General features: G+C 35.8%; 1 long non-coding RNA gene across 1 annotated transcript; it reads right to left on the bottom strand.

Moving 5' to 3' along the window:
- Positions 1-13738: 13738 nt before the first annotated feature.
- LOC113470275 lies at positions 13739-14553 on the bottom strand. Its single transcript, XR_003393386.1, has 2 exons — positions 14236-14553; positions 13739-14146 (listed from the first exon to the last, which is right to left on the bottom strand). It is a non-coding gene; the product is annotated as an uncharacterized LOC113470275 (long non-coding RNA).
- Between the last annotated feature and the right edge of the window lie 9543 nt (positions 14554-24096).

Raw genomic sequence — 24096 nt, 5'->3', positions numbered from 1 at the left:
CGCTAGAATCGGGGAACTTTCTGCATGAAATCGAGATAAGGGCCCGGATACGAATGATGTTTACATTTTACATGCTATCGAAGAATCAAAGTTAGGATGTTAGGCAGGTATCTTTAGTTATTAATAGTTTCTTAGGAAGTTGGGTACTTAGGTTCTCCTTTACACGAAGATGTTTTGATGTTCATAGAAAGTTTGGTTTAGGAAGATCGCGAAGAATCATAGGATGGGAGTTTTGCCAGTTTCGGACTTCTGGTATTTGGGTCGAAAATTAGTTCAAGGATTGGGATAAAATTCCTTGGAATCCTTTAAAAAAACATACATCTAATTCAATAGAAGCCTATCATTACACCCAAATTGGAAGTACTATTATAGTAGGCACAAAATAAATACCTATAACAACTTCAAATTAAAATATAGGTCACTCTAATGCTCTACTTTCGTCGGACACTCGTGAAACGTGTTTAACTTCGCTAGAATCGGGGAACTTTCTGCATGAAATCGAGATAAGGGTCCGGATACGAATGATGTTTACATTTTACATGCTATCAAAGAATCAAAGTTAGGATGTTCGGCAGTTATCTACTTATAGTTATTAATAGTTTCTTAGGAAGTTGGGTACTTAGGTTCTCCTTTACACGGAGAAGTTTTGATGTTCATAGAAAGTTTGGTTTAGGAAGATCGCGAAGAATCATAGGATGGGAGTTTTGCCAGTTTCGGACTTCTGGTATTTGGGTTGAAAATTGGTTCAAGGATTGGGATAGATAAAATTCCTTGGAATCCTTTGAAAAAGCATACATCTAATTCATTAGAAGCCTATCATTACACGCAAATTGAAAGTACTATTATAGTAGGCACAAAATAAATATACCAACTTCCAATTTAAAATATAGGTCACACTAATGCTCTACTTTCGTCCCGAACGACCCAGTATGGTTACCTACGTATAAACTTGCCATTTAAAATATCAAGTGTTCATATCTCATGAGAAACCGAGATACAAGTAAGGCGATAGGTAGTTTTCAGTTGCATGGTATTTAATTTTTGATTCATTAAAAGGCCGCGAGGGTTTTCCAAAACTTACCTCCCTCGATATAAAATTACCAGCGACATATTAGATGTAAAGATAACCAAACTTACCTACTGCCAGAGTCTAATCTTGTCAGCAAATCTCAGATACTGGGTGAGGCTAAAAATTGAAGTTCATGAACAGATTCTGTTGTATTTCGTATTGCATAGTTGTTGAATGAATTGAGAATTTGCCCTACCTTCAGTTGATCAGTTCGCTCAACAATTTATTGATAGTCCCGTAAAATTTAGGTATTAGGTCTCCTAATAGGTATCTAAAAAGGCCTCTGATATATTGAAATAAAGTTTAATTTTGAAACTGCCTCTTGAAAAAATAATGATAAAAATTGAGATTTTTTCAAGTAGGTAGGTACACTTATTTTTTCAGTTGATCTCTTTACCTGGCCCCATCCTGTATGCAATGTGATGTAAGTACTATAATGGTCATTGTATAAGTCTATCCCGTGTTCATAAAGAAACCCCCCAAGTACCAATAATTGCTCCTTATTTATAACAGACTATGTGTTACTAATACCCGTACTTTTCCTAGAGAGGGTGATGTTTCATTGCCATTCTCAGGAGTCATTGCTATTATTTGCCATCTCATAACTAATGTTCTGCATCTATCTGCCTATCTCGAAAACCTCGAAAGCTCAAAATGAGTCTCTACCTCTCTACTCGTACACCAGAAGTTAGCGTCTTCAGCGGTTATTATTAATGTTGTTTTTATTAATTTGTAGAAAGTCAGGGAGAGAACACAAAATTCAACCATGTGACTCATAGAGGAACCATCAGTCTTTTATTTTTTGCCAGACCGGAATGAATGAGTTTTGATTGATTGATTCAGGCCACCCATGTTCCCAGAGGTTGAACTTACCAAAGTTCTCCGAGCATCACCGTTTAGACGGGAATGAGTTATGAACCTAGCAGAGGTTAATAGACGTCCCGGTAGCTTAGGCCCTCCTCAGGCCATTTCGGGTGAAATACAGGGTGGTGTCTGTAGTCCTTGGAAACACTCTGAATAGGGAACCTAAGAATTAAAAATACAAAGATTCACTGAGAAAATTCCTAAAACGGTGTCCTATTGATTAGGCCCTCCTCAGGCCATTTCGGGTGAAATACAGGGTGGTGTCTGTAGTCCTTGGAAACACTCTGAATGGGGAACCTAAGAATTAAAAAATACAAAGATTCACTGAGAAAATTCCTAAAACGGTGTCCTATTGATTGTTCAAGAGAAAATTGCTGCATCTTCTTACATAATTTCTTATGCAACTGTGAATTTTTATGCAATTGTGAAGATGGCCCTCCTCAGGCCATTTCGGGTGAAATACAGGGTGGTGTCTGTAGTCCTTGGAAACACTCTGAATGGGGAACCTAAGAATTAAAAATACAAAGATTCACTGAGAAAATTCCTAAAACGGTGTCCTATTGATTGTTCAAGAAAAATTGCTCCATCTTCTTACATAATTTCTTATGCAACTGTGAATTTTTATGCAATATTGTGAAGAGCCCAAGAAGGGACAATGCATTTATGTTGCAGCCAGCAGCACTCATTTGCCCATATTGTCACCCATTCTTATACCAACCACGAGCAACGTTGTGTAACTTTAGTGAACCATTGAGAAATGGCGCATTCAATGTGCTGTCGCCGCTGGCTTCCAAGACCTTTTGTAGTGATGTTGTCATCTGCTTTGTACTGCCCTTTCTAATGTTGTCGTGTGGCTTATTCAATTCTACTCTACGTTATTAAATTACCTATTCTATTTTATAACTGAGAGGATACAACCAACAACAGCCTCCTGTATTCTAACAAGAGAGCCCCCTTTATTCCCAAATGATAGCCGCCACTGACATGGGACAAATCTACGTACTGTGTAATTTACATTGGTGTAGGTGTTTAGAGTGTCATCGCTGTGTCAGCAAAAGTACATATCTATCTAATACATACGAGTAGGTGCTGCTGTCATGCTGGCGTGCTTCATTGGTCAGGAATTGAGGAGTCGTCTAGCCTGTCCTCAAAGAATAATAGTTCTGAATCCGTAATGACTTATTTCTCTGTACTTTTTCAACTCTGTGGCGTTTTATGAAATCTGAAACACTGAGCTGACTCCTCTTGGACTTTTCAGTCTCATTTTGGCTGGATAAACAAAGTATATTCTATTCTCTTCCATGTTCTGTACTATTGTTTAAAATATATGTTTTGAAGTTTTAAACAATGATTTGAACATTGAACTACTAAAGATCGGTCCTAACTCCCTTTAACTTGGATGCACGAGAGTAAAGAAAGAGGGTGTTTTGTAGTTTTGACATCTCCACCAATTCTAGAATGTACCATATGTACCTAGGACTTAACGTAGGTACTTAAATACTGTTGCTCCAACGAGAATTCGGCTTTCTTGAGTCCCTGAATTTTATTTCATTATTTCTATTTATTTATTATTATTTGTATTACGTACATTACTATGTATAATTCTCTTGTTTTACACCTTTAGGGCTTTTTCAAATTCCTGCCGTGGGCCCATAGCCGGAAGGCATGTAAAGTTTTAGGTAAGGTACATACGAATTAGTGCAGCCTATACTTATAAGGAAGGCAATAATTATACGGATTGAAGTTGAGGGTACCTATACTTATCAATGAAGCACGGTTTATATCCTACACTTGTCATAGTTTATTAGAATACACATTGGATACAGTGGTGGAGCTGTGCCTCCCATTATGGGATAACTAAACTGCAGAAGAGGATTTCGAAAAAAAATTGATTATATGATTTCAATAAGAATTAGCAAATGACTCACTGGTGGACACCCATAATGTGGGGGATCTCCCGTCAAACTATGGACCCAGGGGCCCCAGGCGAAACCTTATATAATTTTTCTTGGAAGTCCCGAAAAAGTAGGTATTTACGCCACTTAATTAACTAGCCAAAGATATATCTCCAAATAGCTGACTTCAGTGGTCATAAAACTGGAGCATGACAGATCGAACGCGGAACATGGTTAATGTTCAAGGGGACATTTTTAGAGCAGGTTGAGGTACGCTGGATCACCTTAGGTTTTAAAGTTTTAAACAATGATTTGAACTACTAAAGATCGGTCCTAACTCCCTTTAACTTGGATGCACGAAAGTAAAGAAAGAGGGTGCTTTGTAGTTTTGACATCTCCACCAATAATTGTAGTTTTGACATCTCCACCAATTCTACGATGTAGGTAGCAATTGTACCATGTACTTAGGCCTTAACGTGCGTTAATACTGTTGCTCCAACGAAAATTCGGCTTTCTCTAGAGTCCCTCAATCTTATTTTATTTGTATTACTTGTATTACGTACGTTAGTATGTGTTAGATTAGCATGAGAAATGACAGTGTCTCGAGGGTATCTTCTCCCCGTGTTATGAAGCGAACGCGTTAATCTTACAAGCTTGACACTGTGACATGCCTCAATGACTCTTCTGACATTTTCTTATGACGATGGCTAACGGAGGAGACAAGACGAAATGTTCGGGAGGGATTATGATGTGGTCATGTGACTTCAGTGGTGTGGTGGGTGTAAAATTTGAGTGAAACTGAAAAATTACGATTTTATCTATGGACTGTCCGCTTCCCTCTCGGGGCGGATTTTTTCTTGAAGGTGTAAGGTTTGTTCTCGGAACGGCTTGCTTTTTCCTATCCTGTCTTCTTTCTTCAATTTCGGAACGATAAGACCCTCTATCAAAAGCCTAGAAAAAGAGTTTGTTTACGACCTTCATGAATTTAAACTCCCATTTCATGAATATGTCCAAAACAACATCATACTTGCGTTGTCTGTCTTCTGTGGAGTCAGTCACTCTATGTCACTAAGGCAGATTGGAGTCAGTCAGTAGTCAAATTGCTGTTCTATGCCACTAAGGCTGATTTAGATTGGTTTATCCGAAGTCTTGATTAGACCTGTTCGTTTTCCCTTTTTAATTGATCTGTCGGAGGACTAGGTTGGAAGATCATCTGTAGACTATTAGGTTGGAAGAGCAAATAGGGCAACATTTTGTGGCATGTGTCCCGGGCTTTAAGGACGTTAAGATTCACCAGGATTCTTATTCAAGGCTTCTTCAGAAATTCCTCTTTTTGTTTATTATAAGGTTTGTCTTGAGTTACACCTGGAGTGTTCTGACAAGTGTCTGTATATCTCTTGTGGCATGTGTCCCGGGCTTTAAGGACGTTAAGATTCACCAGGATTCTTATTCAAGGCTTCTTCAGAAATTCCTCTTTTTGTTTATTGTAAGGTTTGTCTTGAGTTACACCTGGAGTGTTCTGACAAGTGTCTGTATATCTCCTACTGTCTTCTGTGGAGTCAGTCACTCTATGTCACTAAGGCAGATTGGAGTCAGTCAGTAGTCAAATTGCTGTTCTATGCCACTAAGGCTTAGTTAGTTACCTTGCTGTTTCGCTGGAACTCAAACCAGCTCCTCATATTGTCCTTGTGTGTTTGATGGGTCACTCTATGTCACTAAGGCAGATTGGAGTCAGTCAGTAGTCAAATTGCTGTTCTATGCCACTAAGGCTGATTTAGATTGGAGTTAGCTACCTTGCTGTTTCGCTGGAACTCAAACCAGCTCCTCATATTGTCCTTGTGTGTTTGATGACAACCCATCCATCAAAAGGCCACGCCCCTTTATTCCCAAATGATAGCCGCCACTGACATGGGACAAATCTACGTACTGTGTAATTTACATTGGTGTAGGTGTTTAGAGTGTCGTCGCTGTGTCAGCAAAAGTACATATCTATCTAATACATACGAGTAGGTGCTGCTGGCATGCTGGCATGCTTCATTGGTCAGGAATTGAGGAGTTTTCTAGCCTGTCCTCAAAGAATAATATTTCTGAATCCGTAATGACTTATTTCTCTGTACTTTTTCAACTCTGTGGCATTTTATGAAATCTGAAACACTGAGCTGACTCCGCACTACCCTCTTTTGCCTTTGACACGACCAGATCGTTTACAAATTTCATAATAATCTCTTCACAATCAATTTTCTGTTCAATTTAAATGATGCATTCAAGCTAGAGCTCTTCGCATGTTAATAATGCTAGATGTCTCCCGTCTACCGACCAACATGAAAACAAATTTCTTTGATAATAACAAATGATAAGGTATAAATTATCATCATTTTTTGTTTCTCAAATAAGTGTAACATAATAATATAATAATTGTGTGAATGCAAAGAGATGCACTTTGTGTCAAAACATGATGTCTCGTAAAGCAGAAATAAAAACGACATTAATCTTTGAGAAATGCATAAGAATGTTGGGGTAATAATTTTCGTTTCTATATCTCCTGTCTAAATGGAGTGGACCAATTCTTTGAAAACTGCTCGCTTTCGTCGCTTCATCTGACAAATGTTCCCCCGCGGTAATGCTTCTGCTTTTCCTATTGGTTATTATACCATTTATTATTATTCCCAGTGACGCCCGTTTGAACTTCGTAGGTGGCAGCCTGATCATATTGAAATGTACATCGAAATATACAATTGCTTCTGCTTTTCCTATTGGTTATTATACCATTTATTATTATTCCCAGTGACGCCCGTTTGAACTTCGTAGGTGGCAGCCTGATCATCGAAATGTACAACAAGTAACCTACTAGTCCCGTGGTGTGTTAATCATAATGTTCTGCATCTATCTGCCTATCTCGAAAACCTCGAAAGCTCAAAATGAGTCTCTACCTCTCTACTCGTACACCAGAAGTTAGCGCGCGTCTTCAGCGGTTATTATTAATGTTGTTTTTATTAATTTGTAGAAAGTCAGGGAGAGAACACAAAATTCAACCGTGTGACTCATAGAGGAACCATCAGTCTTTACCGTTCTTGAGATATTTTGTTCACAACTTTCTACTTTTTCCCATTTAAACCTGTAGTACGTACGTACGTACGTACGTACTACAGGTATGCCTCTCATCATGATTTCAGACCTCAGACCATGGGCTAAAAACCACTTTTTTGGAATCAGGGGACCCCAAAACGGATATTTCCACACATTTCCCGATTTTGAAAATTTGGACCGATTGCAATACTTTCATTACTAGTATAGCTCCGCTATACTGTAGTAATAGAAAGTAAAAATCAAACCCAAGACCTAGACCCAGAGCTTAAAAGTACGAGACAAGCACGCTACGTTCCAAACCAACTAACCTTGCCAAAGTTCCTTTGATATTACCAACTTTAAATGGGTTTCACCCCTGGTGGGCGACTGAAAGGGAGTACCTGCTTCACCTCAATCCCCCGTTCATTCCTCCATCCAGTCTACTTATAATAACTTTGTACATTCTAGGTATTACGAATCACTTAACTTCTGATACACTGATGGGGCTATCCCACATACTCCTACTTAATGGCGTGCTTCACTTGGTAGTGTCGACAGTGGAGGTGTTTTGGGGTGGTTCAAATTTGGATTAAAATTTGAAAATTTAGATGCGAGATTGGGGTTCTTTAGACCAAACTTTAGATTAGAGTTCAGACCAAATAGTATCCTGTGTATCCTCCTTGTACAGAAGAAATAATGGAAGACCTACAATGTAGCTAACTAGTCATAGCTATTTAGGAAGAACAATCCCTGGTTGCCATCCCGCCCATGGCACTTTCAGAACTACGCCACTGCTCCATGATATCAAAAACAAGAACTGTCTGTGAGGTCATTCTAACGAGACCGTAAAAACTAATCTGCTACATCAATTAAGTTTTCAGAACATTTCGCCCGGTTGTGTCAAATGTTAATCGTCAAAAGTTTGGTCCATTTTTTTTTTTGCTGAATTTACCTTAATCTTGGAATCACTTAACTTCTGATACACTGATGGGGCTATCCCACATACTCCTACTTAATGGCGTGCTTCACTTGGTAGTGTCGACAGTGGAGAGGTGTTTTGGGGTGGTTCAAATTTGGATTAAAATTTGAAAATTTAGATGCGAGATTAGGGTTCTTTAGACCAAACTTTAGATTAGGGTTCAGACTAAATAGTATCCTGTGTATCCTCCTTGTACAGAAGAAATAATGGAAGACCTACAATGCAGCTAACTAGTCATAGCTATTTAGGAAGAACAATCCCTGGTTGCCATCCCGCCCATGGCTCTTTCAGAACTACGCCACTGCTCTATGATATCAAAAACAAGAACTGTCTGTGAGGTCATTTTAACGAGACCGTAAAAACTAATCTGCTACATCAATTAAGTTTTCAGAACATTTCGCCCGGTTGTGTCAAATGTTAATCGTCAAAAGTTTGGTCCATTTTTTTTTTTGCTGAATTTACCTTAATCTTGTCAGTAGTTAGTAGTGTTTAGGAGAGTTTATTGCAATGGTCAGTTACATTAGTAGGACATAAGAATTTAAACTAGAACCCTCCTGTGCTTACCATTCGAGTACCAAATCACTCTGCTATCAGAGAAGGCATAGGAATAATCACGTCATTACAGCTTGTGTTACTTAATCTTGTCAGTAGTTAGTAGTGTTTAGGAGAGTTTATTGCAATGGTCAGTTACATTAGTAGGACATAAGAATTTAAACTAGAACCCTCCTGTGCTTACCATTCGAGTACCAAATCACTCTGCTATCAGAGAAGGCATAGGAATAATCACGTCATTACAGCTTGTGTTAAATCCAGACTTTGGACAAATCCTGAACTTTAAATCTTTTCTGGGTTGGCTTGATTCTGATTGACAAAGCACGTTACGCCTCTCACTATCTTAATCTTGTCAGTAGTTAGTAGTGTTTAGGAGAGTTTATTGCAATGGTCAGTTACATTAGTAGGACATAAGAATTTAAACTAGAACTCTCCTGCGCTTACTAGTCGAGTACCAAATCACTCCGCTATCAGAGAAGGCATAGGAATAAGCACGTCATTACAGCTTGTGTTAATCCAAACTTTGGACAAATCCTGAACTTTAAATCTTTTCTGGGTTGGCTTGATTCTGATTGACAAAGTACGTTACGCCTCTCACTACACTGATAGCAGTGATAGCGAAGGGCTGTCTACTGTCTGGTTTAATTTCTCATGAACATGACGGTTTTGCAAACATTTTGACGGTTAAAAGCAATGGTAGTCTGTCTAAGATTGGCTAGAGAGGAGACTTCAAATATTCACTCTTCAAAAAAGAGATGGAGAGAGGTATTTCCAACACAAGGGAACGTTACCTTAAATCCTAAATTAAATGTAACTAAAATGAGGTACAAGGTTACAAATTTCAGCCTTACAGAACGGACTAAAAATAATAAAGAAAGGCAAAACAAAACCACAGCTATCGGCTGTATGACCTTTGGACGTACTGATTCTCAGTGGGCCACTCTTTTGTTGAGCAAAGCTGTGTGTGGTTAGTATCTGGATGGGTGGCAATCTGGACAAAACTTGAGTAAAGTTACCGCCCAAGTTACCCAAAATTCTGTAACTTTGGTAAAGTTTGAATTGCATACTCGTAAATTCTCTTGCCGGTCTGAACGAATTATTCGACCTATTGAAAATGACTGACAGGTGGAAGGAAAATTATTAATTGCCCGCGTTTTGCTAAGATGATTGAACCAGTTACTAGGTAATCAATGAGGAATTAGAAACGAAAATGTCTTGACGGTGGCTAAGTAGTTGCCTACAAGAATCAAGCGTGCCGGGAGGCGCGTAAACGTCAAGAGTTCGAAGCGCCGCCCGGCCTATATTAACACAGAAAAGAGTTACAAGACGTTCAAGGTTTTTTTTGGTTAACTTTACCTATGTAAAAGTTCTACCATAACCAGGTCTAACGTCAAGTGAACCACTGCCGGAATTTTAATCATGTAGCTTAAATTTGTACCTAGTTACCTACGCAGATAGCCCTTCTATTTGAGAGGACAAAAAATAAATGAACAACAATGTTTTTCCCTCCTCCTCCTCCTTCTCCTCCTCTCCAAATTCCAATAAGTCTGAAGAAAATCGGCACGGTACAAAGAATTCAATGAGAATTATGCATGAATAATTCGTCTCCTTCTGTCTTCTCTAAAGTGGCGTAGGCATCACATGTTGTCGTGAAGTCTCTTTTTTTACAATGAAAACGTGTATATTTACAATATTTTTAGAGTGTTTCTCTTGCTTCTTCTTCCTAAAAATCACTTTTTTGGAATCAGGGGACCCCAAAACGGATATTTCCACACATTTCCCCGATTTTGAAAATTTGGACCAATTGCAATACTTTCATTACTAGTATAGCTCCGCTATACTGTAGTAATAGAAAGTAATAAATGAACAACAATGTTTTTCCCTCCTCCTCCTTCTCCTCCTCTCCAAATTCCAATAAGTCTGAAGAAAATCGGCACGGTACAAAGAATTCAATGAGAATTATGCATGAATAATTCGTCTCCTTCTGTCTTCTCTAAAGTGGCGTAGGCATCACATGTTGTCGTGAAGTCTCTTTTTTTTACAATGAAAACGTGTATATTTACAATATTTTTAGAGTGTTTCTCTTGCTTCTTCTTCTTCTTCTTCTTTTTCTTCTTCAATTGACATTATTGTATTTTATGCAGCCGAAATCAGATGTGTGTAATTGCATTTTTGTAGTGTCGTGCCAATTTATTTAGATATTTTCGTTTCGAAAATTTTTACTCATTGTTCAATAATACAAAAAACCATCTCTCCTTCTTCTTGATCTTCTCTATTCTATCAGACTCTGCTAAATGTTGTTTACAAAAATTTGTTCATTTTCCCGAAATAGATTCATTTGTATTTTTCCTGTATTACAGATTTATTCATTCTGGGGATCTTCCATGGTCTTGAAAGGTTCGCCCAGTTGGTGCAAGTTTAGCCAAATAGATAGGACCTCTAGAAATCGGACCCAAGGGACTTTTGAAAACGTACCCAAGGAACTTTAGAAACCGTACCCAAGGAACTTTAGAAACCGTACCCAAGAGGCTTTCTAAATCCATGAATAATTCGTCTCCTTCTGTCTTCTCTAAAGTGGCGTAGGCATCACATGTTGTCGTGAAGTCTCTTTTTTTTACAATGAAAACGAGTATATTTACAATATTTTTAGAGTGTTTCTCTTGCTTCTTCTTTTTCTTCTTCTTCTTTTTCTTCTTCAATTGACATTATTGTATTTTATGCAGTCGAAATCAGATGTGTGTAATTGCATTTTTGTAGTGTCGTGCCAATTTATTTAGATATTTTCGTTTCGAAAATTTTTACTCATTGTTCAATAATACAAAAAACAATCTCTCCTTCTTCTTGATCTTCTCTATTCTATCAGACTCTGCTAAATGTTGTTTACAAAAATTTGTTAATTTTCCCGAAATAGATTCATTTGTATTTTTCCTGTATTACAGATTTATTCATTCTGGGGATCTTCCATGGTCTTAAAAGGTTCGCCCAGTTGGTACAAGTTTAGCCAAATAGATAAGACCTTTAGAAATCGGATTATCGGACCCAAGGGACTTTTGAAAACGTACCCAAGGAACTTTAGAAACCGTACCCAAGAGGCTTTCTAAATCGGACCCAAGAGCACTTCCATGGCACTCACTTCTTTCGGTCAATAACACTCACAATATCACGCAGACATCACAGAACCAAGTTACCAAGTAGTATAGTTACCATCCTGCTTGGTACGGTATGGACATCAGTATTTGGTCTGACATAAGTATTTTACAACAGCAAGTACATGTTAGTGTTGAGTGATGGATTGGAATTGTTGTGTGACATTTATATCGATACGATGTACATATCAATGTGCCATTGGGTATATTATATTACTTACTATTGGGTATATTAGATATTTTATTATTATCAGTGATTTCCAACGAGTGGCCTTCGGGCCACATGTTGCCCACCAGACTATTTTTAATCTCTTTGTCCTACTGGAAAATTTTGAGCCTTATACAAAATCTCTACACCATAGCCAAGTGCTGCCAGCAACACCAGAAGCTTTTATCGTGATTTTATTTTAAGGATATCTATTTCACATGAACTGTAACTTTTATTCGGTTTGTTTTAAATTACGGATAACTTAATAATAGGTATTACAATAATCATACGCAAAGTTAAGTATATTTTATTAGATATAAGAATAAGAATTGATTTGAAAGACAGTTAATACATTGAACATCAAAAGCAAATTATTCAAAAAATACAGATATTTTATTTTAAGTAGCATCCGTTTCCTTTGATCATCATTCCGATTCTCAAAATTCATAGTATCTCAGATTTAGATATGCTTTCTATAACATTTATTTGGATCAAATTTTCAAAGATGATTTCTTTAGGCATTGTTACACAAGTTTTCCTTTTCTCATGTCATCAAATTTGAAATAATCAAAATGTGATTTGGAGATGGTTTGTCATCAATTATTTTTCCAAAATGTTTTATTTCCTTTTGTTTTTCATTTTATATTATTATTTGGTCATTATTTATATCATTCGCTAATTTTGTTAGAATTGGAATGGTGTTCCCGAACGTCAAGAAAAACATCAATAACACAAATCTTCGGCACAACAATTTACCATTATTCTTATGTTTAGGTAAGCGATATAATAGGTAGGTACATATTCTATAAGTAATATTTCTATTTAATTTATAGATATATCTTATGTTTATAAAAATAATCCAAAATAAATTTAAGCATTACATTATTTGTTTCTTTAGGTACAAATTTGTGATTAAATTAATTTCCTCTATTCTTAAGTAAACTAGAGAAATTCAAGAGAGGCTTCTATTGGATGAGATATTTAAAAGCTATCGGCACAACAATTTACCATTATTCTTATGTTTAGGTAAGCGATATAATAGGTAGGTACATATTCTATAAGTAATATTTCTATTTAATCTATAGATATATCTTATGTTTATAAAAATAATCCAAAATAAATTTAAGTATTACATTATTTGTTTCTTTAGGTACAAATTTGTGATTAAATTAATTTCCTCTATTCTAAAGTAAACTAGAGAAATTCAAGAGAGGCTTCTATTAGATGAGTTATTTAAAAGCTGCAGGAGGGAGAATTTATATCTGGAGGAATGGGTTTAGCCAAATATCAAGGAAACAGTAGGGTGGCACAGTAGATATATCTATGTGTTTACTATATTTATCACTTGTTAGAAGTAAACATAGATATAGTAACTTAATAGTGTATTATTTTAAGTAGTTGAAGAGATTGACTACATTACAACATCAAATAATTAAATACCTAATCTTTATATTCATAAGGTAAGGACTGATGGCCCGGAAAAGGAACCAGATCCATCCAAGAAGCAAGCACTATAAATCGATCTGGGAATAATTCTATTATTCAAAAGCAAATTTTTCAACTTTATATTATTTCCACACTTTTGCTTGGCAAATTCAACTCCCTCACACTCTAATTAATCTCATTTAACTGTTGGTAATTCAGTTTATTGGCTATGCCTATTTTTAATAAATTGCTTCTAAATCCTAGACCTAAAATGTCACATAGTAGAATTTATATCTGGAGGAATGGGTTTAGCCAAATATCAAGGAAACAGTAGGGTGGCACAGTAGATATATCTATGTGTTTACTATATTTTTTATCATTTAGAAGTAAACATAAATATAGTAACTTAATAGTGTATTATTTTAAGTAGTTGAAGAGATTGACTACATTACAACATCAAATAATTAAATACCTAATCTCTATATTCATAAGGACTGATGACCCGGAAAAGGAACCAGATCCATCCAAGAAGCAGGCACTATAAATCGATCTGGGAATTAATTCTATTATTCAAAAGCAAATTTTTCAACATTATATTATTTCCACACTTTTGCTTGGCAAATTCAACTCCCTCACACTCTAATTAATCTCATTTAACTATTGGTAATTCAGTTTATTAGCTATGCCTATTTTTAATAAATTGCTTCTAAATCCTAGACCTAAAATGTCACATAGTGGAGCACTAGTGAGTGCAAATAAAATTTATGTGGGCAATAATAATTATTATTATTTTACATTGGCTTCTTCAGTCCATAGGGTCAGTTTGTGAAAACCCTTTCGTGTGCGGTTATTACTGAAATATTGATTTACCTATCGTATTTACTGAGAACTAACAGCTTTTATAAATTCTATAAGAGGTAAGTGAAAATAATTGAGGAATACCTGGGTATTACTGGGTAATATCGTATTTACTGAGAACTAACAGCTTTTATAAATTCTATAAGAGGTAAGTGAAAATAATTGAGGAATACCTGGGTATTACTGGGTAACTCCTATTTGGAGTGAAATAACGTAACTTTTACCTCATTTTTTCAAGCGAAATCTGTCAATAATTAGGTTGCTTTACATTGAATTTTTGTTCATGTTTAATCATGTCCAAATAATTATTTGGTTGCGTTGTTGCATGTGGTATTCAATTTCAGGACCGAACAGGTGGGTCTGTTATAATTTATATTTAAATATTCACACAGGATAATGTGTAACAAGTTCTGAGATATTTTATTCTAATATAAAAAGATACGTTTTGTGTAAATTGCAAAACTGTTTCGATCAACAGGGTAAAAAGAGTTTCCAATTCACACAGGATAATGTGTAACAAGTTCTGAGATATTTTATTCTAATATAAAAAGATACGTTTTGTGTAAATTGCAAAACTGTTTCGATGAACAGGGTAAAAAGAGTTTCCAACAATTTTGCACAAGTAATTCTTGATTTATTTACTAATTTGCTTGGCATTTCACACATTCATTGATTTATTTTATTCCTCTTTTAAAAGTTAGCAGGGCTTGAGAATGAAAACAAAACTCTAAATGTACCTACTGTGACAAAATCCAAAATATGAACCAGAATTCAACCTTCTGATCACATTGGTAGAACAATAGCTAAGCTTTTTGCACAACCCTGTCAATTTTAATTTTTTAATGTGAGAACTATCAGAACTAGAAAAACGTTCATTAACATACATAGGTAGTTAGATAAGTACCTACAATTACGTTATAACAGTGGCGAAGTGGCCAAAGTAGTAAAAGAGATAATCTTCGAGATCCAAAAGTTCATCAGACTTTTGAGGCTGGGTAATGGAATCGCTCAGTTTGTTCATTAACATACATAGGTAGTTAGATAAGTACAAGTACGTTATAACAGTGGCGAAGTGGCCAAAGTAGTAAAAGTGATAATCTTCGAGATCCAAAAGTTCATCAGACTTTTGAGACTGGGTAATGGAATTGCTCAGTTTTCCTGAAAGTGATTTCAGTCAATAGTGACTCATTTGCTAAACAATAGTCCCGGTTTTACAGTGCACTGTTAAAACACAAAAGACACAAGAAAAAGAGGAATTGGATCGATCAATAATCAATATCAATTTAATTTTATATTTTGGTGGATGTGACTGATTCACCACTCTTGATTTAGGTACATATTCTCTTTCTTTATTTCTCTCTCTCTCTCTTTCTTTCTCTCTCTCTTTCTTTCTCTCTCTCTCTCTCCCTCCCTCTTGCTTTCTTTCACACCTGGCCTAATCACAAACATGCTGATCGCCACCATCTGGATTAGGCATTCAAAGACGAAGAAGACCCATTGTGACATAGTACCCCACACCACTGCCTTCATGTTGTTATTATTATTATTTCTATTGACATAATGTTCTTAAACTGCAGTCACAGATAAGTACACCTTGTTATGTGTGTACCACGGACCCGGCTAGAATTCAGTGCCTATCTAAATTTTTCGATCTTATGGGCACCAATCTGGTATTACCATTCCTGGTATCTCTATAACTTTTATTCAAGTGGACTCAGCATCCAGGCATCGATTATCAGGTCTGTCTGTCTCCCTTTCTCTCTCTCTCTCTTTCTCTCTCTCTCTCTTTCTTTTTGGCCACTTTTCTTTCTTTAGTTTCTTTCTTTTCATATCTGATCTTTCCGCTTTCCGATGGCCCGATGACACTAAAATCTAACATGGCAAATGGGAATTTTAGATGAATTCACTTACCTATGTCCAACTTGTCTCTCTCTCTCTCTCTCTCTCTCTCTCTCTCTCTCTCTCTCTCTCTCTCTTTCTCTTTGGCCACTTTTCTTTCTTTAGTTTTTTTCTTTTCATATCTGATCTTCCCGCTTTCCGATGGCCCGATGGCACTAAAATCTAACATGGCAAATGGGAATTTTAGATGAATTCACCGATGTCCAACTTGAAAAGATCACCACAATCCAAATTATAGAATTCGTCACCAAATAGATTCATCCGCTACAGAATTCGCCACGAAGTGTTATTGTTCTGTAATATCACTGACTTAGTTTCCCTGGTGAGTCCTAAACATGAGCAATAACGCAGTCAGCGAAGAAATAAATCGGTGATTACACAATCCAAATTATAGAATTCGTCACCAAATAGATTCATCCGCTACAGAATTCGCCACGAAGTGTTATTGTTCTGTAATATCACTGACATAGTTTCCCTGGTGAGTCCTAAACATGAGCAATAACGCAGTTAGCGAACAAATAAATCGGTGATAGTAAAATTACAAGAAATCTGTAGCGAGAAGATATTAGTCATTCTCTTAACACCTACAACATAAAGAAATCCCAATTACAATGTAATTAACTACCCATTACATCAAATGTAATCGGAATTGCGACTTCAATTACTTTCCTAGGAATTAGTAGTTGGTCCTATCAAATACAATTACTTCGTGAAATGTAATGGGTAATCGCCAGTACATTTAGTAGGCAGTAATTTGTAATTGCCCAAACTGATTACAACTACATGAGCTAGTAATTAGAACTAGGAATTAATTACATCAAGTAATCATTACTTCACAACTCTGGCACCCAGTAGCTTTTGTATATCTTACATTGTGCTGGGCGAGATAGTGTACATGAAGGTCAATATTTAAAATGCATGTAAGCAAAAATGATGATGCCAATATTGATGTCCATTACAGATTGCAGCGTCATCAACATTTCTATATAACTGGCAAGTAAGTGCATTCATATTGGATTAGTGCAGTTATTAGTACTTTCCAATTTCTTACCAAACCGAAGTTGCAAACATTTGTGGTACCATTCCATGAGAGCTGTTTACATAAAGACAGGAGAATAGGAAATGATGGTAGGTATTATTTTACAAAAACGAGTAGGGTGGTGAAAATCACCCCTGATGGAAATTACTAATAGGTATTAGAAGTACGGGGATCTAGGTAGGTATGTGAAAAAAGGTTTGATATGATTTACGTATAGTGTTTACGAAATTTGGGCCTAAAAAATGATAGGTGGGTGGTTTTACAACCGTCATAGTAAGATGGTGACCAAAATTCAAATTAAATCGGATTTAGAGACGTAGGTATACATTTAGACTGGATTGAAACGTAAAATCAACAGTATCAACAAGAAGGGCAGAGAAATAAAAGAAATTATTATATTAAGGGCTGGAACTTGCAGAAGTAGAAGGTATTGGCACAAAACAGTACTTAGAGAACGGAGTGATTTTATTTCTTGATAGGTTTTAATATTATAATAATTATATTATGGGAAAAATGCGATTTATAATGGGTTCGTTATTCTTTATTGGTAGGTAATAGATATTAAGCACCTCAGAATAATGGTTATGTCTTTATAATGTTTCATAAATATAACGTTAGGACTACTTGTTCTTGTAAACCTTACAACAGGCCTTAATTGAAATGCAACCCGAGTGGAATATGTTAATGGATCTGGGAAATTAAAATCAAACCTAATAACTTGGTTAGACATAATAATATTGTGTACAAGAACCCTCAAGATCGGTCGCGACTTGTCTAGCCTTACAGTTTTCTTTCTCAGGTATATGACTGGAAGGTGTGCGACTGTTCCCCAATGGAACTAAAGTAAGAACGAAAATAGACTTGTAAAGTGCATTAATTTATTTATTGTTATAACTTCATATGTATATGACTGGAAGGTGTGCGACTGTTCCCCAATGGAACTAAAGTAAGAACGAAAATAGACTTGTAAAGTGCATTAATTTATTTATTATTATAAATTCATATTATATATATGGACTGGCAAATGTAACAATCAGGTTTCATGGTGTGATTCTGGCACCTCCTCTAATAAAATTACAAAACTCCTTAGAGTTCAAGTCAGCTGGTCAGCTTCAATAAAGCGACTAATGGTTTGAATAATAAAGTCATGGCAATAACCATTTTACTAGTAGTTAACTCTTGTAAAAGCCTGTTGGCAAAGTGATAAATGAAAACTTATGGCCACTGCCCCGGAACACTGTGCTTGAGGCCAAGTTTTGTGATTTTACTAGATAAAAAAGTGAAATAAAAGTCTACTGGAGTATGTTGTTGTATATGTATCATGTACGCTCCATTATCTACATGGTATGTGTTTGTTTAACTACGAGTACTTCATTCATATCTTATGGCCACTGCCCCGGAACACTGTGCTTGAGGCCAAGTTTTGTGATTTTATTAGATAAAAAAGTGAAAGAAAAGTCTACTGGAGTATGTTGTTGTATCATGTACGCTCCATTATCTACATGGTATGTGTTTGTTTAACTACGAGTACTTCATTCATATCTATTATTAAATTATGTCCTCGCTTGAGTAGGTAGATACCTAACCTACGTGTATAATAAACATATCTCAATTAAACTCAAAGAGACTGTTGTACCTCCATGTTCGCATGTTGTAAAAGAGACTGAATTGATATTTACATTCATATCTATTATTAAATTATGTCCTCGCTTGAGTAGGTAGATACCTAACCTACGTGTATAATAAACATATCTCAATTAAACTCAAAGAGACTGTTGTACCTCCATGTTCGCATGTTGTAAAAGAGACTGAATTGATATTTAGTAGAGAACGTAGCTAATAGGAGGCATATCCTACTGGATGACAATTATCTTTGATTATTCTGAAGAATAAGGGATAGATATTTTATGTTTTTCATTCTGATGATCTAATTTATGCTGAGTGTCTATTGCCTAATCTTGGTATCTAGTTTCCATCGAAAACCAGGTGTTTTTTCAAGTGTTGCAAATAGCCTACACATTTGGATTGCACGGCGCTTTCTTATACAAGTAGTTAACAATATCACTAACCACTATAAAAAGTGGATAGGTACCTACTGCCAAACTTAAAGCCAATCTAACAAACCAATAATCAAATATTTGCAAGACTGGCTGATCATCCAAACTTTGTCAAACGAAAATTCTCAGGACCTTCTGCTATATACAAGGAGCAAGTGATTCCAAGGTACCTAACACCTGAACCTGATGAATATACAATATTGGGTTTATATTAGGTAACCAACCTTACCAAGTAGTGGTACTTCAGGTCACATCGTGTATAATAAACATATCTCAATTAAACTCAAAGAGACTGTTGTACCTCCATGTTCGCATGTTGTAAAAGAGACTGAATTGATATTTGGTAGAGGACGTAGCTAATAGGAGGCATATCCTACTGGATGACAATTATCTTTGATTATTCTGAAGAATAAGGGATATTTTATGTTTTTCATTCTGATGATCTAATATCTAATTTATGCTGAGTGTCTGTCTATTGCCTAATCTTGGTATCTAGTTTCCATCAAAAAACCAGGTGTTTTTTCAAGTGTTGCAAATAGCCTACACATTTGGATTACACGGCGCTTTCTTATACAAGTAGTTAAACAATATCACTAGCCACTATAAAAAGTGGATAGGTACCTACTGCCAAACCCTTCAAGTGTTGCAAATAGCCTACACATTTGGATTACACGGCGCTTTCTTATACAAGTAGTTAAACAATATCACTAGCCACTATAAAAAAGTGGATAGGTACCTACTGCCAAACTTAAAGCCAATCTAACAAACCAATAATCAAATATTTGCAAGACTGGCTGGCTGATCATCCAAACTTTGTCAAACAAAAATTCTCAGGACCTTCTGCTAGATACAAGGAGCAAGTGATTCCAAGGTACCTAACACCTGAACCTGATGAATATACCTACAATATTGGGTTTATATTAAGTAATCAACCTTACCAAGTAGTGGTACTTCAGGTCACATAAATTCCAATACCACCGTTTTGTTATCTAATAAGCATCCTCCTAATCTGAATGAAGTCATTCTCAGATTTCACAACTTGAACCACGTGACATCTTGAACTGGCAGGATCACAATTCAACATCCCACCCAGTATAAACAACTGAAGAGGTGGACACAAAGTATAAACAAACATACCTCTCCACGCAGGCAAACATACATTCAAACAAAATACTAATCAACGCCTAGTTCCAATGTTGGAAACAAGCACGGCCAATATAACAAGTGAATGATTTATGTGGATTTAAACATTGTTTTAATATGGTAATTAAATTGAGACTTAGAATGTTTTTTGAATATTTTAATGCTTCGGATTAAAAGATATATCGTTTTGACTTCACACACATAAATAATTTATTTACAATATTATTGTTTCCGAGCATATTTTTGTCTTCGAACTGATGCAGTTTAATTATAATTTTACATTTTGGTTGGATACTATTAGTATTTGTTACAAGTGTAGAGGTGTAAGCAGAACAAGTGAGTATTGTTATCTACTTATGGGTAAAAGGCATTGGAGATTTTTTTACTCATTTCCATACACTATTGAAATTTTTAACAGCCTTATTATGATACATACATAAGTACGTACAATAACTTCCAAGTATACAACAGGTGTCTACGAGTAAGCACGTGTACATAGGTATCTGGATTTTCAAGGGAAACATGGGTAAAAGGCATTGGAGATTTTTTTACTCATTTCCATACACTATTGAAATTTTTAACAGCCTTATTATGATACATACATAAGTACAATAACTTCCAAGTATACAACAGGTGTCTACGAGTAAGCACGTGTACATAGGTATCTGGATTTTCAAGGGAAAAATAATTTTCAATATTTAGCTGTCTTGCCAAAACATTTCTGGTAGGTAAATTAGCCTAGTAATAGGAGAAAACATTTCATGAAAAGGTAATTTTAGCACATCCACTAAAGAATATATATCGGTTATCAAAGATTCAACAATAGATAATCATGAGTCACTCAGTATAAAAAATCATTAATTTTCAACTAAATTGAGACTTCAGCTTAGGTAGGGACTTGAGAAAATTTAAATTATGACAAAAAATTAATATTTTTTTTTCCTCTGTTGTTCGGCATAGGAATGGTAATTTTACGAATTTAAAATTCTGTGTGGATACAACAGCCTCTTCGGACCTTGGACCATCTGTATCTTCCTTCCCTACACCTGTTCCTTTCTCTCTCTCTCTCTCTCTCTCTCTCTCTCTCTCCCACGAATTTTCTTTGGTCAGAAAACAAATAAACTACAAGTTTATGCTTGGATGTCAGTAGCGAATAGAACAGATAAGGACTTTAAGACAGACTTCAATGAGATGGACCAATTTGATCTTTGAAACCAACAAAGTTTCTCAAAACATTATCGAAAACTCGGTATCTCAGTACCTTTGTAAAGCTCCATAATCATATCTTATCTTTCCACCATATCTATCAGAAGCTCGATCTCAACAGTGTTGATAATTTTTACTTCACATATTATCTTCAATCATTAATTTTCAACTAAATTGAGACTTCAGCTTAGGTAGGGACTTGAGAAAATTTAAATTATGACAAAAAATTAATATTTTTTTTCCTCTGTTGTTCGGCATAGGAATGGTAATTTTACGAATTTAAAATTCTGTGTGGATACAACAGCCTCTTCGGACCTTGGACCATCTGTATCTTAATTCCCTACACCTGTTCCTTTCTGTCTCTCTCTCTCTCTCCCACGAATTTTATTTGGTCAGAAAACAAATAAACTACAAGTTTATGCTTGGTTGCTTGGATGTCAGTAGCGAACAGAACAGATAAGGACTTTAAGACAGACTTCAATGAGATGGACCAATTTGATCTTTGAACCCAACAAATTTTCTCAAAACATTATCGAATACTCGGTATCTCAGTACCTTTGTGAAACTCCATAATCATATCATATCTTTCCACCATATCTATCAGAAGCTCGATCTCAACAGTGTTGATAATTTTTACTTCACATATCTTAATTTGATCTTTGAACCCAACAAATTTTCTCAAAACATTATCGAATACTCGGTATCTCAGTACCTTTGTGAAACTCCATAATCATATCTTATCTTTCCACCATATCTATCAGAAGCTCGATCTCAACCGTGTTGATAACTTCTACTTCACATATCTTCAGAATCTGTATTCAAGTAAGTGTGAAGTATATTAAAGTTACCATCTTTACACTGTTGATAAAATCAAGTAGTCAAATTTCTGGCCGATCGGACTGAGCTGCTAGGAGTATCGCATGCTGAGAGATAATTGGTGACCAAACACTTACACAGGTCCTTGATTTGGAGAACCCATTCTAACCATTAGACATAAGAGCCGCTAACACGCTCTCTGCCCATTATCGTGGAACAGTATTTTAGACGTACGCGGATTTATCATGTTCTGAAGTTTTTTGGTTAATGGTTAGCTTGTGACGGATTTACATCAGGTGGAATTTGAAATCTTCATGCCACAGGTAACAAGTGGAATGAGTAGCATGCTTGTTGATGGAGAGAAATTGTATGAAAGATGAAAGACATGTTGAGAATCACAAGGAAAGAGAGCTACTGAAAAGGAGGAAAAAGATCTATGGCGAACGCATAAAATTGAAGGTGAAGAAATAAAAAAAAAATAACAAAAACAACAACAACGAAAGAAAAGGATATGAAAAAGCACTGAAACAGTCTAAAAGAAGAAAATGATTTATACCTAGTCAACAATAAAAGACAGCCGAGACAAAACCATATGAATATGACCACAAATTAATCAAAACATAACCATTTACTCAATAATACACCCCCATTCATAACTATTAGCATATCACTACACAATAGTGCATGATTACATCATTATCTGATTTATAGCACAAGTCAAAACCCACCCTCAACACGATAGTGGAAGACACAAAGAAAGAAGGCAACATGCAAAGGCACTCGCTCAAAAAGATATAAATATCAAACAATTAGCAAATCCAGTTACGGCAAAAGTGTGGGGGAGATATAATACGATGGACATTGGCAATAACTTGAATGAAGATAATGATGAATTTAAAAGTGAGGGAGAGCACGCGAATACCTATATTAGACAACAATGAAGCATCATGAAAAGAAGAACAAGCCTAGGAAATGATGATAATTTTATACCTCTCCCGCATAAAACATGCCTAGCTTTAAATAAATGAATAAAAAATAACATAATTGATCTTCTACTCTACCACAGGGCGGTGAAAAAGTTGAGTGAACTTGAAACGAGTCAAGCTCAGTAGGAAATGATGATAATTTTATACCTCTCCCGCATAAAACATGCCTAGCTTTAAATAAATGAATAAAAAATAACATAATTGATCTTCTGCTCTACCACAGGGCGGTGAAAAAGTTGAGTGAACTTGAAACGAGTCAAGTTCAGACTTTACAGTTCCAGATTCGCTGAACCTTTTATTTACGTCTGTGAACGATAAAAAATAATAATAATCAAGCAATAGAGAGTCAAGACTTTGAATCCCTTGAGCTCAAGAGCTTGAATCAATCACATCTTGGATAGGTTATTAGGTTATTGACTTCTTAAAGGAAAAAGTTATCTCTTGGAATACATGGGAGAAAAGACATTTGACCTGGATAGGTTATTAGGTTATTGACTTCTTAAAGGAAAAAGTTATCTCTTGGAATACATGGGAGAAAAGACATTTGACCCGTCTTTTTTCCACAAGAGCCGCAATTCCTACGAAAAAATCACAAAGTTCAGATAAAAGGTGAAGGACCCCTCAAACAAATGACGCAGTTTGTCGTGCGAGAAGAAAATTCCTCGTGACCGGCGATAGAAAGCTGAGGCCAGACTTTTGCGTTGTAATGAACAATATGAACATCGTGTCTAAGACGTAGAAAACGAATTTGAGTTCAAATGGAGACGAGAGAGAGAGAGGAAGAAAGAATGGAGACAGGAGATAGGAAAAAATCACAAAGTTCAGATAAAAGGTGAAGGACCCCTCAAACAAATGACGCAGTTTGTCGTGCGAGAAGAAAATTCCTCG

Source organism: Diaphorina citri, unplaced genomic scaffold, assembly GCF_000475195.1.
Source record: "Diaphorina citri unplaced genomic scaffold, Diaci psyllid genome assembly version 1.1 scaffold1484, whole genome shotgun sequence".
NCBI classification, from domain to species: Eukaryota; Metazoa; Arthropoda; class Insecta; order Hemiptera; family Psyllidae; genus Diaphorina; species Diaphorina citri.
The sequence above is the reverse complement of the archived record's forward strand: the minus strand, read 5'-3'. Positions and strand labels throughout refer to the sequence as shown.